The sequence below is a fragment of the Stenella coeruleoalba genome (assembly GCF_951394435.1).
Source record: "Stenella coeruleoalba genome assembly, chromosome: 8".
NCBI classification, from domain to species: Eukaryota; Metazoa; Chordata; class Mammalia; order Artiodactyla; family Delphinidae; genus Stenella; species Stenella coeruleoalba.
In genome coordinates this window covers 28,561,857-28,577,289 of record NC_137154.1, presented here as the reverse complement: position 1 = coordinate 28,577,289, position 15,433 = coordinate 28,561,857, and the positions used below count along the sequence as shown (strand labels likewise).

Below are 15,433 nucleotides of genomic sequence, written 5' to 3'. Positions count from 1 at the left end.
AGCGATCTATTTTATGTTTGATAGTGTATATATGTCCATGTCACTCTCTGATTTTGTCACAGCTTACCCTTCCCTCTCCCCATATCCTCAAGTCCATTCTCTAGTAGGTCTGTTTCTTTATTCCCATCTTACCCCTAGGTTCTTCATGACTTTTTTTTTTTCTTAGATTCCATATATATGTGTTAGCATACGGTATTTGTTTTTCTCTTTCTGACTTACTTCACTCTGTATGACGGACTCTAGGAAAAGACCTACAATTACATTCTGTGCTTAGTGTTTTTTACAATTCAGAAATCCCCGCCCTACTTCATAAACTCAACTATCAGAATTTAGTATGTGGAGTTGCCTTATGAGAAAAGATGCCTTCTAGATTTTTGTTTGTAGGGAACAAAGGACCTTTTCAGGTATCTTTGTCCATTAACATGAAGAAAAATTTAAAAGGCAGGGGAGGGAACAATTGAAAAGACTCAGAGAATCACATATAGAATTTGATGGAAGCAAATATAAACAGTGCTCGTATAAACTGGGAATGTTTCAGATAGCTACACTGTATATCTTTCTGAGTCTACATTTTCTCTCCTATCTGATATTTTCTCCATACGTGTTCCATCCTGCTCTGCACACTGGTTTTCTCTGCGTATTCATAGCATCATTGTCCCCATGGCTTCAAATGACTTATGGTTTGGCTTGCCTGTGAATCTCCTACTCTGACACAGACTTCTCAATCCTTGAGTTCTCTTCCTTCTGAACTCAGCTCTTTCTCTCTTGATTCAAATTATTTTTTAGGCATCTAGATAGGTAACTTCAGTTCGTGGGTGCTTTTCTCTTGGTTCCAATGTCCACCCCAGGAACAATCACACTAGGAGGGTTTGGTAAACATGACTGTGCATATTTGAGTTTCTCATCATGTTGGATCAATTTAAAAGAGAAAACTGAGCCTAGAAGAAACTGAGTTTATATCACAGATTAAAAAGAAAATGATAACAACTACAATGAGTTTAAAAACTCAGAAAAAAAAAACTTGAATTTCCATTCTAATCAACACCTCTAGAAAGAATATAAAAGGGCAACTCAGGTAAAGATAATGCTTAACAATTTATCTTTAAGCCTCTCCTGATTAAGCAAGACTTTAAGGACTGGGAATCATTGACCTGTTTTTGTGTTATTACATTCCCTAATAACAACCACCGAAGTTACGAAGTGCTATAATATTTAAGGACAGAATGTTACTCTACACACTCAGGATACACATATCATCTGCCTGAAGCTGAGTTTTAAAATTTGGAATGTGGAGAAAACAAGAGCTTTCCTGGTCTGAAACATTTATTCCCCCCCCCTCCCCCCCTTAGAGACACCATCACTGGGCTACTCTTGGAAGATGGAGGAGAGAAAATGAGACATCGCTTTCGGTTGAGTAGGAGTCAATAGTGGAGGAAGATGGTTGGGGATGGCTCACAAAGTACACTCTAATTTTCACATCTCTGGCCTTTCAAGCACAGGATAGATACTCTGGAGCCATCTAGTGGTGTACCATCACTGAACGAAAACCCTGAGAAGAGCTGGGTTTAGACTTGAGGAAAAGTCCGTATGCATCTCCAGTGGAATCCATCTCTCGGAACAATCTCACATAGAGGTATCATCATTCCAGGAAGGCAACTTCTGCTGCAGATGTCCTGCTTCTAGGAAGACAGTGGACACCCTCTCATTCTACCTCATTCCCTTTGACTACAGCTTCCTCCAGCACTGTTCCAAGGTGTGCATCATCTAGTAACCTAGATGGGGTGGAATTTATAAACAGGTTATTTTTTAAAAATGAGTCCATGAAATACAGGACTGCCTCTACCCAGTAGACATTAGAATCTGTCGGTTACTTTATCACTGACTCCTACATAATTCTGCCTATTTTCAAGTAAACACTTTTGGGCTGAGGTTGGGTTGTCAAGGGGCTATTCAATGGCTCTAAGTTGTAAGGATAGTGCTTCATTTTGACTAATATTTATGGGGCTTGAGGAATAGACGGACTGGAGGCATTTTCTTGTCCCTGAAACTGAAAAACAATCCTCTCTATAAAGATTTGGACTGGATGGGACTGATTTGAAATACTTGGAAGAGGTTTTCCTTAGAAACTGGACTAATAGCTCCTTCCTATTCATTTTACCTCATTTCTTTTGCTTCGTAAACTAAATTAGGCTCTGTGGAAATTGGTCTCAAACTTGAGGATGCATCCGAATCAGTTGAAGACCTATTAAAATGCTGATTTCTAGAATTTCTGTAGCAGGTAGGTCTGGGTAGGGTTCAATAATTTGCATTTATAACAAGTTCCCAAGAGATACTGATACTGTTGACTGAGGGACTGCACTTTGTGAACTGCTGATGTGGGGAATCAAGGCACAGAGGTTTTACCCTTTACTGTTTCACTGACTTAAAGACAAGACCCAACCCTTCTCGCAGAGCTCCTCAATGTGCAACAGGTTTTTATTGTCAGTAATTCTATTTTTCTTAAAGACACGATTTCTTAAATGAGATGCTATTACTGAGTCCAAGCTTGTACTACTCACTGCACGACAGGCCAACGAGAGATGAGTTGTTGGGGCAAGGTATAGTGATTTTATTTGGAAAACCAGCAGTCCAAGAAGATGGTAGACTAATGTGCCAAAGAACCATCTTCCCTGAATTAGAATTCAGGTTTCTTTTATACTAAAAGGGGAGGAGATAACGTCCTGGTTCCGGCTAGACTCTGGAGGGGATGTGTTAATCCTTCTTGCAGCCATTCGTAGGTGGGACTGGTTAGGATGTTTCCTATGAGCTAAACAAAGGTATTTTAGCTTAAAGTTCATTACCTGGGAGGCAGAGTTCCCAGAGGTGGGCTATTATCTATAATTTAAGCTTATGGGTTACATCCCTTTAGTGATTAACTTAGAATATAAAGTTCTTCCCTATTAACAATCCTTCAAAGAATCCCAATATAAAAAGCAGATAAAAATAAAGCTACTCTGATTAAAATGAAGCTTGAGGAACCACAGCACACGTGTTCTTCCTCACTCTCCACAAACTTCCACAGCAGCTGGAACCACCTCGCTGAACCCCTAAGCCACCATAGAGCAGTTGGAAAACCAAAGTTAATAGTATTGACTGCCGTCCCTTTAACTCCCCCTTGAGGGTTACCAGCTACATGGCTCTTAGAAAGTTTTGTTTGTCATCCTCTCTCCCTAGTTGTTCCATCCCAGACTCAAACACTATTTCCTAAAAAAATACCCCTTTTGCACCTCACCACTATTTCCCACTGGGTGGGAGCAAGGGAGAATTGTAAAGAGAAGAATGTGCATTTTTCTTGTAAGGATAACACTCGCTTACAAATTTAGTTTCACAGTACTAGTCCATGAGATATTGGGAATAGTATAAAATATCAATACTTCTGCACAGCTCAGTTCTTTAGCACTTCCAGGAGTAGTGCACCAAGGTCACCATTGCCCTGGATTCTCCCACTGCCACCAGATCACCACCATGCTTCCCAGTAACCCCTTCCACAACTATGAAGCAGATCACTCCAATTGACACGTAATATATAACTTATCCTAAAAAATTACAAATATTTATTTAGGAACACTTTTAAAATTGTACCTTTTAACTCAAGATTTCTTTCCTTCAACAGCCCAGTGTTGGTTTATTAAACAGCAGAGAGAGGAAACAGGTTAAGAATCATAATTGACTTGCAGACGTTCTAAGTCACAGCCTTTATCGGAAGCTACCTGTGGGAATATGCAACCATGTGAATATTTATCTAAGGTAGATATTTCCTTTTTTTTCTTTCCAAATGAGTTCTTGAATCTCAACCATTACTAAAAAGCAGAAAGGTGGAATGTTTTGTATCTCTGAGTGCTGGAATTGCTTTGGGATATAAATTTAGAATTAATTAATTTCAGGCTATAGAAATTGTATTACTTCCTGTGAGATCGGAACCCAAGATGAAGAGTTCCATGAGGTTACTGTTGGAGATATGACACAGTTTGACTACCAAGGGCAAAGAGACCAAACTTCCCCACTGAGAAGTAAGTACCTGTTCACTTACTGGCTTATCATTTTCTTGTTTTCACACACAATTGTGAATTTCATTGAGCATATTTCAGATAGTATTCTTGCTCCAGGAATTTACATTACAGTCCCTATACCTGTTGTCAAGGATCTGTTACTTATTCTGAACTATAGAAAGACCCTAATCTAAAATCATTAATATTCACAATATCCACTCCCTTTGTTGGGGAATCTAAGGCTCTCTTGGAGAGGCCAAAGGCAAAATTAGCTAATGTGTAGTGTAAATCCAGAAATGAAGAATAAGTGGAGTGATCCAGAGGGTAAAAACTAACACTTCTTACAAAAGTGAGTCCTGCAGATGTCACAAAGGATATACACTGGAGAATCTGAATTTCCGTGTGGATTTAAGGGTGAATATAGGGTTAGCAATGGGAGATAAAAGCTAAAAAGTCAAATTCTGAACAAATGCAGGGATGAGGAATTAGAGTAAGAGTAATATGAGTGGTCAAGTTCACATTATACAAAACATAATAATAAATGCTCAGTGACTTTCTTTCATGGGTTTTTGTTGCTAGGCCTTTCTATTAAAGTTCACATATATCATAGCACATATATCATAGCAATTCCCAAATGTTTTGTCCACTCTTTTCTACTCCTTAGATTAGACACTCCTCAGGTACCTCAAGAGAGGTCTAACAACAGAAACAAGTCATCCAGATTAAGTGTCCAAGGGGATAATAATGGAATATAAAAAATTATTCATCGTATTGTTTTCTCCTCCAACTCCTTAGAAGTTGGTGTCAACTAACATATTACCCATGTTGCCTATTTATTTAGTTTCAAATTAGTTCACTCCTTGGATATGGAGCTCACAAAACCTCAGAGCAAACCCTACAAGGAAATTCTTCAAAAGGCATTCATCGGGGGCTTTTTACATAGAGTGCTTAGAGACTCTATCCATGGCAGCATGTGGGAGCTGTGTTGCTAAGAAATGAAGATAAATTGCCCAACTTCATATCACAAGGTGAAAATGGAATCAAAAGCATCTCCCAAGATTCACTGCTTTAGCTCTAGCCACTCTTTCTTTCTCATAATCAGGACCCACCGTATATGTTACTTTCTCTGTATTTGCTACTTTTATACTTGGGGAACGAAAAAAAAAGGTACTTCTGCCCCGGAAGCAGCTGCTCGATTTTCTATGAAAAAAAATTAAAGTATTTTATAATACACTGAGGAAATTTGGATAGTGGTCCAAATAAATTCTCCAAACTGACAGACCTCTGATTTTTCAAGGGTTGTTACAAAGACTATGCCCTTAAGCCAAACAAGCATTATCTTTGGGGAGATTTTATTTGTGTGATCAATTCATATCTGGACAGGTCTTCTGCTGGTTGGCATAGCAACTAACTGAAGTTCATTGAACTTTTAGATGTGTTTGCTAACAGTCTAAAGCTGATTTCCACCCATAGGGACTAGGAAAGGCTTTCTTTGTTAAACCTCTCCACTTGCATTCAAAAATACATCATTTTCCTCAAGCCTACAAACACACACGTTTGCGATTTGGAAAGTAGTATTAGGAAAATTGCATCTATCATATAATATCAAAATAATTTTCCTCTATTTCCTGAAAGAAAGGCTAGAGTTTAAGTTAAACATGACCCTATTTTATCTTCATTTCTACATCTTTCCATGTTAATCTTAGAAGATTCCAATAATTTTTTTTTTTTAGGATTTTGCTGAAGAAGTTTGTGCAGTGATTTTGCAGAGTGTTGGCATTTACTTTGGCCTTGATAAAGTTTTAGACTCGAAAATGTTAGGTCTTCACTTCTTAGTGAGGTGAAGATCTCCAGGAATTTATTTTCACACTCTGTTCATTAAGCAAAGAATTAAACAGTGTGTATTTAGAGCAAAAAGCCTGTCCTAAACCCATGCTAAGCACCGTGGAAGATAAAGAAGGGAAAGATACGGCACTGGCTTTTCAATAATGCATAATACTATTTTTAAAAAAGGACTATAGGAAAGGGAATATAAGCAAAGAAGGTGTTTCCACTGCAGGGAACAGTACAAAAAAGACTTTTAAAGGACAAATTTCTAGGTATATCTTACCTTTTCCTTGGTTAATTCTCAATTTTGAAAGCATTGTTACTATGAGAAATAAAGAAACTTAAGGTATAGGGCAGTTTTCTCCAAGCGAATATAATGCCTGGCCTTATGTGTACCTTAGAAGAACGTCTTACTGTTTAAAGAGATGAAAAGAAAAGACAGCTTTTTAAAAATTACTCCCTCATGTAGAATAGAATGAATGCTATTTTAATTATTTGTTCCTTGTTTCGTATTCAAATTCTGGAAGCAGCTCCCAATATTTCCCAAATCAAAAAGACTTCATTCGCCTCACTTCATTTTCCTGGACCACAGGAAAGATGTCTCAAACGTGGTTTTGTAGTCATTTCTCCATACTGGATCTGTTAGAGACCACGCTGCTCTGATTAAATAATTACCATCTGACTGTTCACGAGGACTGTTTCCTCATAGGCTGGACCTTAGCCCATCTACTGCCAATGAGGCTATTACACTTCAATGACTTTATTGATTAACAGTGATTAGCTCAGGTTGCTGACAATGTGTAACTGACCACTGCTATTTATAAACAACTACTCAGCAGCCCCAAACTAAGGCTTAGTTGCATGTGGTTTTGTGGGCAGCTGGACTCCTGCCTCCTGTGTCTGGGGGGCTTTTATAATGAAGCTGGGGTATTGTATGGCTCTTCATTCATAAATGTCCTTTGTGAACTGAAGGGGCTGCCGTTGTTTGATTCGGAAAAAAGGAAAGTGAGAAACGTCTAGAGCTGGGGTTGCAAGAGGCTATGGGCATATGGAGAAAAGGAGAGTTGAGTGCCAATTCTGAACAAAACCCCACTGTGGGATTTTGAAGGGCTGTGTAGAGGGAGGTTTAACATTGACCTATACTGCCATCCTGTGGACACAAGGAGAAATTCTTATCCTAGTGACTGGGCGCCAGGAACTGCAGGGAACTTCGTGACAAACAGGAGGCCAAAGGCTGGTTTCAAACAGTGTACTTTTTTTTTTTTTTTTTGAAAAATGGGCAAGAGACTGTAATAGACATTTCCCCAGAGAAGCTACACCTCAGTACACTTTTAATTAAAAATATCTTGGAGTCCACATTACTGCTTCAAATGACAGCTGTCATCTGGGGCATTTCCTAGAGTATTAAACAAAGTAATCCTTTGAGACTATTAACGAATGATCTCTAAAGGCCCGAGGCCTACACAGAGGAAAGGCTGAGGCTGTGAACCTGGGCTTCTTCACCGCATCTCACAAACCACGTAAAAAGAGAAAGTTCATGAACAAAACCCTCTAAAGGTCAGACTAGAGAAAAGAAAAGGCAAGAGACATAAATGAGTATGAGTGGAAGAGAAATGGTAGAAGAAAGCATTAGATTTGAAACCGAGTAACTCTGCATTTCAGCCCTGACAATCATTTCGTGAATGTTTGGAGGCTCTAGCAGGGCACCGCAGCTGTTCGTAAACCCCTGATGGAAGAAAAGTCCTCTACGGGGTAGGTCGTCCTCTTAGACTGAGCGTGCAGCTTCAGGGGGGATGCACGCACTGGAGTGGTGAAGCGGGGAGTGGATGCTCGCTTAGCCAGCCGGATCGGCCAAATTAACGCTGACGATCAATGGGGTGACAGGTGTCGCGGTCAGATCGCCCGCTCATGCCATGTGAGCTATGATGGTATGTTCTTCTTATGGTGATGGCACAAGGGCAAGAAGAAAAGCCCTTGCTCGTGACACATCTGCTGAAAACCAGTTGGCTAAACAAGTCACATGGGCAAACCCAAAGGCCAGAGGTGGAAGAGTGTGCTGCCCCGAAGGGCAAGAGAGTGAATATATGATATTACTACAGAGAACTAGAGGATTGAGATCGATAATTCCTTCTATCACAATACATCACCCATCATTTGCATACAGTGTAGCTTCTCCCCCCATATCTTGATGTCCCAAATCTCCAGGTCTTCCTTGGTGATTAGTTACGGAAGTAGAGAAAGTATTTGAACATAAAGCAAAATCTCAGGGGAAAAATGGGAGTGCTTTTAATATATTCCCCAGTACAAATTCGGAGGAAAACAGGACTCAAACAAAATCTTGCATCTTTTTGCAAAAACATTTCATTATGCATGTGTCTTACATTTTCAATTTTCCTTAAAGGTTTGCCCTTACTGAGAAATATTCCTATGACAAATTAAATGAATTGGAGATGCCAGGCTGGAGCAAGGAGTTTGAAAGTGTTTGCCATGTACAGGGGAAATAAGCAACTATCAAAAGGTGAGCAAGAGACGGATAGAATGGGTACTTGTCCCACCCCCTTTTTTATCCCCTCACCTCCTACGCACACCCCAACTAACAAAACCTGCGTCATTTGAGCCAAAAGAAGAATTCATCTCTGAATATAGATCTGAGTTAAAAATCATTCTGCGACGGTCCTACTGTGGCTTTTGAGAACAATGCCATCTCTTAAAATAACTGTGTTTTCAATCGCGACCTTCAGCGTGTCTGAAAGTTTGTGATGATGAATAGTGAAGGGTGAATAGCATGCTACAAAATGCAGCCCTTTAATTGCTCACAGGGAAGTCACATAGGATTTTCAATCCTTCTGTTTATGCCGATGTTTGGAAAAGATCACTGAGTCTGGATCTATGTGGAACTACCAGGCTGAATCAGAGATGAAAATTTCCACTTGAGCAGTTACTCAGCCTTTCATGAAGCAGTTTGGAGAGGTGGGGGCAGGTCATACAGCGCGTTACAATGGTGTGCCCAGACTTGGGCGTCAGATGCGTGTGCACTTAAACTGTGTCATTACCATTTAATAGCTGTGTGGCCTTGAGCAAGTTCACAGTCCTTTTGCATTTCAGTCACTATATTTGCACAACAGGAATCATCATCGCCCATGAGGTTGCTGTGAGGATTGAGCACGCTAATATCTGTAAAACATGGCACATGGTAAGTACACAGGAGAAGACAGCTGTGATAACTCTTATCATGCCTTATGGAACTTGTTTTCAGCAAAGGGTAAGGCGGGAACCCAGTCTGCTCCTACAGGGGTAGAACCTGAAGACAGGGCGGCAAACCTGAGGTGAGGATGGAACAGGGGTGAGGGTGTGGGCCACAAGTAGGGACGGCATCTGGAGGAAATGGAGGTCAGCAACAGTAAAACGATAACAAAAGAACCCTTTCCCCTTAAGCTACTTCTCCAAGGCTGAACATTGAAAGTGTGCTCTTGCAGCATCCTATTCATGTTGATGACCCCAAATTTAGTGATTATGGCTGTGGAAAATATGCTTTTCAGCCACTGGAATGAAAGAGGGAAAGGTGTGATGATGAATTTTATGTGTCTACTTGACTGGGCCATGGGATGCTCAGACACCTGATTAAACATGATTCTGGGTGTGTCTGTGAGGGTATTTCTGGATGAGATTCACATTTGAATGCATAGAGTTAAGCAGATTGCCCTCCCCAGTGTGGAGGGGCCTCATCCAAGTCACTGAAGTCTTGGATAGAAGAAAAAAGGCTAAGGGAGAATTTGCTCTCTGGAGAACCTAACATCATACAGAGGGGTTTGTACTTCTAGACATAAATCCTAATACAGTGCTCAAAGCCATCTGGGCTTAAGGGGTGAGGCGAATTATACTGGGGATTCCCCTCTAACATCTGTGTTCTGAGGAAAGCAAATAATAGTCAACATCACAGATACCTCTGATGGCAAAAAGGAGCTAGCTGTCAGGAAGTACAATTAGAACAATCTTTGGAGGCCGTTACTGATAACCAGAAACTTGTTTTCCCTGCAAGTGGATTGAGCCTGGCAATGGGGAATCACAGAGCAAGGTTGGGAAGATTCTAGGAGGCAACAGAGCCCATCGCAGGAGTCCCAACTGAGTGGGGAGTGGGAGTGAGGAGAAGAATCCCCACCTTGGAAAGGAGTGGGATTGGCAACACCAGGCTTTAGTCTCATCAGAACATCTTTAGAACTAAGGATTAAAATTAGGCTTCAATTTAAACTTGGGCTACAAAGTGATGTAATGTTCCCAGGAGTCAGACAAAAGGTCCCCTACAGCAGTCCACCCTAGCTGCACCCTCCAGCCACACCTTACTACTAGCCCTTCCCTTGTCACTAGGACTAGAACACAGGGCACGGGAGGGCTAGAAGGCAATATGACCAGATGTGAGACACCTGAGTTGCTAATTAGAGTCCTACCAAAGTATCCAGATGGAGGACATCTCTGACTCAGGCTCCACACCACTTTACAGACGAGAGATCGTCAAGAGACTTTCATAATGACCAGACGCTCACCAGCTGGGCTCTTGAGTATCTTCCTGAGAAACCTCTTCTTCCACACTTGTGGAAGAGAAGACATCCCTATCTTTATATATCCTTGTCCAGGTCTTCCCATTCATGAAACATCCCCTGGTGAAACCCTGTAAGGCAGGAATCCAGTACCCCTCTACCACTGACAAACTAAATCCTGAAATACTGGAGCAATGCCCTCTACTCACAATATAATCTCAAACTGTCTTTTCATCTCTGAGTGGTGACCTTGTTACTCACTTTCTCAATTTTAATTTGACTACATCTCACACTTCAGACTTGATGCTCAATACTGTTTTCTTAGAACCATCCTTGGATACTTTCCTTGAATTTGTTGAAGTAAAATGATAACTACACAGGGGTCTAATGATTGAAATGGACTTGGAAATTAACTTTCCCCATCTCTGCCAGAACTCTTGACGGTCAGATAGACTTATTGATCAGACACATGCACAGAAGCTTTCCTTCACTCTACTCATGGTTTAAAATATGTCTGCTAAACAAACACTTTACCACATTCTGAACAGGAGCACATCAATCTATATCCAAGGAAGAAAAAGATGGTAAGGTTCCAAGATATGAAATGTATAATTTCAAAAAAATTTTTAAGAGTTAGCATGGGATGCCAAGTTGTCTGGCAGGGATTCTTCGGAAAATTAAAGCATGGGTTTGAGCTTTCAAGATAAAGGGCCATGGGTACCTCAATAGCCTGTCTTCCCTTGTAATCTTTCCTCCAGCTCTGCTATCCTATGAACACGGGTGATCACTGTGCTTCTGGAAGTGAATTTGAATTTGGGAGAGGAGACATGAGAATTTATTGAGTCTGAAGAGGTTTAAACTCATTATAAATGCCTCTCTTTTGGAATTAGATTTGAATAGGAAACCTTTTCAGATTTTCATGTTATAAGGGCAATAAAATATTTTAAAAGTCAAAGCTAAATGGTTTCTCTCTCTTATTGAATTTGTTCTGAATTTCCAGTAGGAAACTAGCCAGCTATTCTTTACCATTTCTAAACTTTAGAAGGTTAGAGGTTACCAAAGCAATTTGTAGACTCTTTCTAGCCCTTTCCTTTCATCCTACTGTCACTCCATTCCCCAACTAATTGAGATGAATCAATTTGAATGAAGGCATCAAATACATGCAAATGGACTCTATGACTGAAAGCAAGAGATCTCAGTTAATCACAGCTGCCCTCTACCAGGCAATAGCTTGGCAGCCTGCTTGAACGTGGCAAGAGAGGTCAGGCCTGATTTCCTCAGGCTTTTGTCACTAGAGGAGTCTTTGAGTTGCTACCTCAAAAGACAAGGACACCATGGAAGCAGAAATGAATCTTAGAGACCTTGCAAGTGTAGCCTGACTTTACTGTGTCATAGGATCAGGCATCCTTTCCTCCTATCTGAGTCGGGCACCAGAAAGCCTATTAGGTACCTTCTTCCCTTGATACACCCATTTTGTTCTGAGGCCAAATGCACTATGTAGGAAATGATGAAAGATATTGAGAGCAAAACATTCTTAACTGACTTATTGCAAGACACTTGTTCTGTGTGTTTAAATGCTGAGCTCAAATTATGCTTGTGTGTTTATAAAAATCCTTCATTATTTGAGGAAATGCTCTAAAATGTAAACAGAAGCTGACATTGGGTTGTGGGATTATGGATGACATATCCCTGGAGTTTTTTCAATTTTGGTTTTATTACTTTTGTTATTAAGTGTATGCTTTTCTTATAACCTAACGATGGTATAAAATTAAAATCCTGTTCATTTTTATGAGCACTTTAATATCTTTCTATATGTGTGTGTGTGTGTGTGTGTGTGTGTGCGCGTGTGAATGTTAATGTTGTTGCACCTCTGCATTCCTATATTACAACTACCTCTTTTCCTGTATTAGACTTTCCTCTTCTTAACCCTCAAAATTATGTTTAAGCTATAGTCAATGAAAAAGAAGATCCCAATCCATTGTGGTTTGCTTTTCTCATACCCAACAACCACTTTAATTTATTCTGACTAAATAAATTTAGTAGATCAACAATAAGGCATCATTACACAACATAGCATTCGAGAGACAATATACCTTTTAAATGATCCATTGCATAGTATACCTGCTTCCCAAGAGACCCACAGTAAGGAAGGTAAATCCAGAAGATTCAGCTTTACTAAAAACCAAACACTTGTGATGAATCATCTATGACCCCAAGATTGTTCACCATTCCCCAAGAGGTCAAGAGCATGGGTCCTGAGAATGATGTCTAGATGTTGCTTGCAAGCAACAAGAGATAGATTAACTGAAGATTTAACAGCTTCTCATGAACTGGTGTGTATGCTCCAGGTTTGATGTAATCTAGACGATACCATTCAGAGGTGGATGACACTATCCTCATTTTGTGAGTGAAAACACTAAAGATCAAAGATTAAAGTGACTTATCTTACATATTCAAGAAGTGGCAGATTTAGGATTTAAGGCCAGGTCCTATGACTCCAAACTTCTGTTCCATGACTTTACAGAAAAAGGGTAAGGAGTATATAGATGTGTGAGCTGTTCTATATGAACAGGTGGGGTGGGCAGGGAGCAGGGGTGGAATGAAAAGATAAAAGAGTGTGGAGAAAGAGAACATTCAAACTTTCACCTGCCCCTAAACCAGTATGAACCCCAAAGAGGCCCCTTCTTTGTTTTGGTTTTGCACGTTTTTGAATTTTATATAAGCTGAATCGTAGTGTTTATTCTCCTGTGACTTGCCTTTTCACTCAGTATTGTGTTTCTGAGATTTATCCAAATTCATTGTGTGTAGCTGTAGGGCACTCATTTTCCTTTCTGTATATTAATCCTTTGAACATACCACAATTTATTTTTCTATTTTGTCCCACTGGTCATTTTATCTACCCCTGTGTAAAATATGATCTCCTAAGATCTATTCTTGGCCCTTGCTCTTCCATATAAATTTTAGAATCAGCTTGTCTATTTATACCAATAAAAACCCCTTTGAGATTGTGAATGGAACCCAGTAGAGTCTATGGGTAAATTTGGGAAAAATTGACATCTACATGAAACTGAATTTTCCAGTTTATGAATAGAGTGTATCTCTCCATTTAATGTTTTCAATAAAGTTGTATACCTTTTTCCCATTAAAAAAAAAATGCTCACATTGTTTCCCTAAATCCAGTCTCTTCTCTGGGTTGGGCTGTAAAACATGGGCAGGCTAACGAAAACGTCTCAAACAGAGTAACTAAATCTCAGAGATTGTAAGTAATTTCTGAACTTTTAGAATCACCTAATTTAAAATAAATTCTCTAGAATTTGTCCCAATTTTTGAGCAATATGAGGAGGATATTAGTGCTGGCAGGGCTAACTCTACGATACACTGAATAGGCAACCATTCAATATCAATACGATTTAAAGGAATGCTTTGCTTCAAAACATCTGTAATCAGAGTGTACCAGGATTTAAAATCGGACAAAGGATTTGAAATCTAGCCCTGACGAGATAAGCAAAATTGAACAAGTCACTTCACATCTCTGGACACAGGAATAAATGACTAAGGTATATGCTTACGCAAGGGCTCAGCGGGAGGTAATAAAAGAACTGGGCTTGCAGCCCAGGTCCATTGATTCCTAGCCAACCTAGCCATGTTAACCAAGAAATAACCCACAGTAGACCCCAAGTAATTGATTGACACTTTCTAATTTGCCTGCCTGCAGCCTGGAGACTGGACTCTTTTTCCAGGTTTGGTGATCACAGAACTTTTGGTTTCAAATGGAAAACCCTGAGAGACCGGGAAAGTCCCCTTACAGCGCCCACCCCCATCACCATTACCTCACAGCACAGAACAGCCCAGTAAGAGGCTGCTGCTTCTGTTTCTTCTTTTTGGATAACCCACCAAGTGTCAAACACTGTGGCATTTGCACATTATCTGACATATTCTCATGTCATCTCACAAATTTATGTCATGATTGCTGTTATTCTCAATTTAAAATTGGAGAAACTAAGGCATAGGGAGGTGAAATAACTGAGCATCACACTGCAAAAGAGTGACTAAAACGTGACTGAAGGTCCATGTTGTTTCTCTGTTTCCCATGAAACATTGGGAAATGTGTTCATTAGATATGAAAGGTTTTTATTAACTTACACAATTTCTAATCCACCCTGCATGTGTCCTTAGATTCCCAAAGAAGGGGGCACAGGGGGGCCATTCTACACCGTGGTCTGCACTGTTCTTGTCTTTGTCTTCTACCCTGGGTAGAGGGAAAGCAGGTTCCTTTCCTATCACCTGGGAGGCCCAGGTGATAAAAGAGGCAAAACTAGGTGAGAAGCAGCTCTGCTGTCTGGGGTCCACGTGCACCATGGGGGCCCAAGGTGCCTGCTTGGCCACCCCTTCTCTAAGTCCTGTTCATTTCCGACCCTGGGCTGACCAGAACTCTCTGGGTTAAGGGATGCTGCTGCGGTTTTCAATTTCTCATCCTGTACAGTGATATGCAATTGGTTCTGGTTCGGCTGCCTCACAAATGAAAACCTTCCACCAAACAGCATTAGGAAGAAAAAGCAAGTCAATCCTGCAGAGGGCAAGGACAGCAGAAATCCTGTGTCTGTGACAAATAGGTTTATGTGATTTCCTGAAGACTTGAGAAAAAAAAAGACACCAGGCTGCCTGGGTGAGCAAATAGTGGTCTGCTAGGTGGCGGCACAATCTACGCCTGGCTTCCTGCCTGCTGTTTGGAGGACTTGCCCCTCTCTAGAGGAAGGGGGGAAAGGAAAGGCTCAGCCGAAGGGTCATGGAGGGAAATGAGTATTTCTTGAGGGTGTCCAGTGTGCCAGACCCTGATATAGACGTTTTAAAATACATTAGGTCATTTAATTTCCACAACTGGTTGAGATAGATATCCCTGGTTTAAAGTCGCTCATATTAATATCGAATATTGAGGATTTACTCTATGCCAACCACTGTACTAGGTATTCATTAGCTTATGTGACTCCCTTAATACCCCAGCAAAATGGGTACTATTATTAACCCTCTTTTACAGATGAGGGA

The 15,433-nt window shown here is 40.4% G+C and overlaps 1 long non-coding RNA gene across 1 annotated transcript; it reads left to right on the top strand.

The window, feature by feature from the left end:
- The first annotated feature begins 1,726 nt into the window (after positions 1-1,726).
- LOC307189745 lies at positions 1,727-8,396 on the top strand. The gene is made up of 4 exons (XR_013829304.1): positions 1,727-1,753; positions 2,190-2,278; positions 3,924-4,049; positions 8,257-8,396. It is a non-coding gene; the product is annotated as an uncharacterized lncRNA (long non-coding RNA).
- The last annotated feature ends 7,037 nt before the right edge of the window (positions 8,397-15,433 follow it).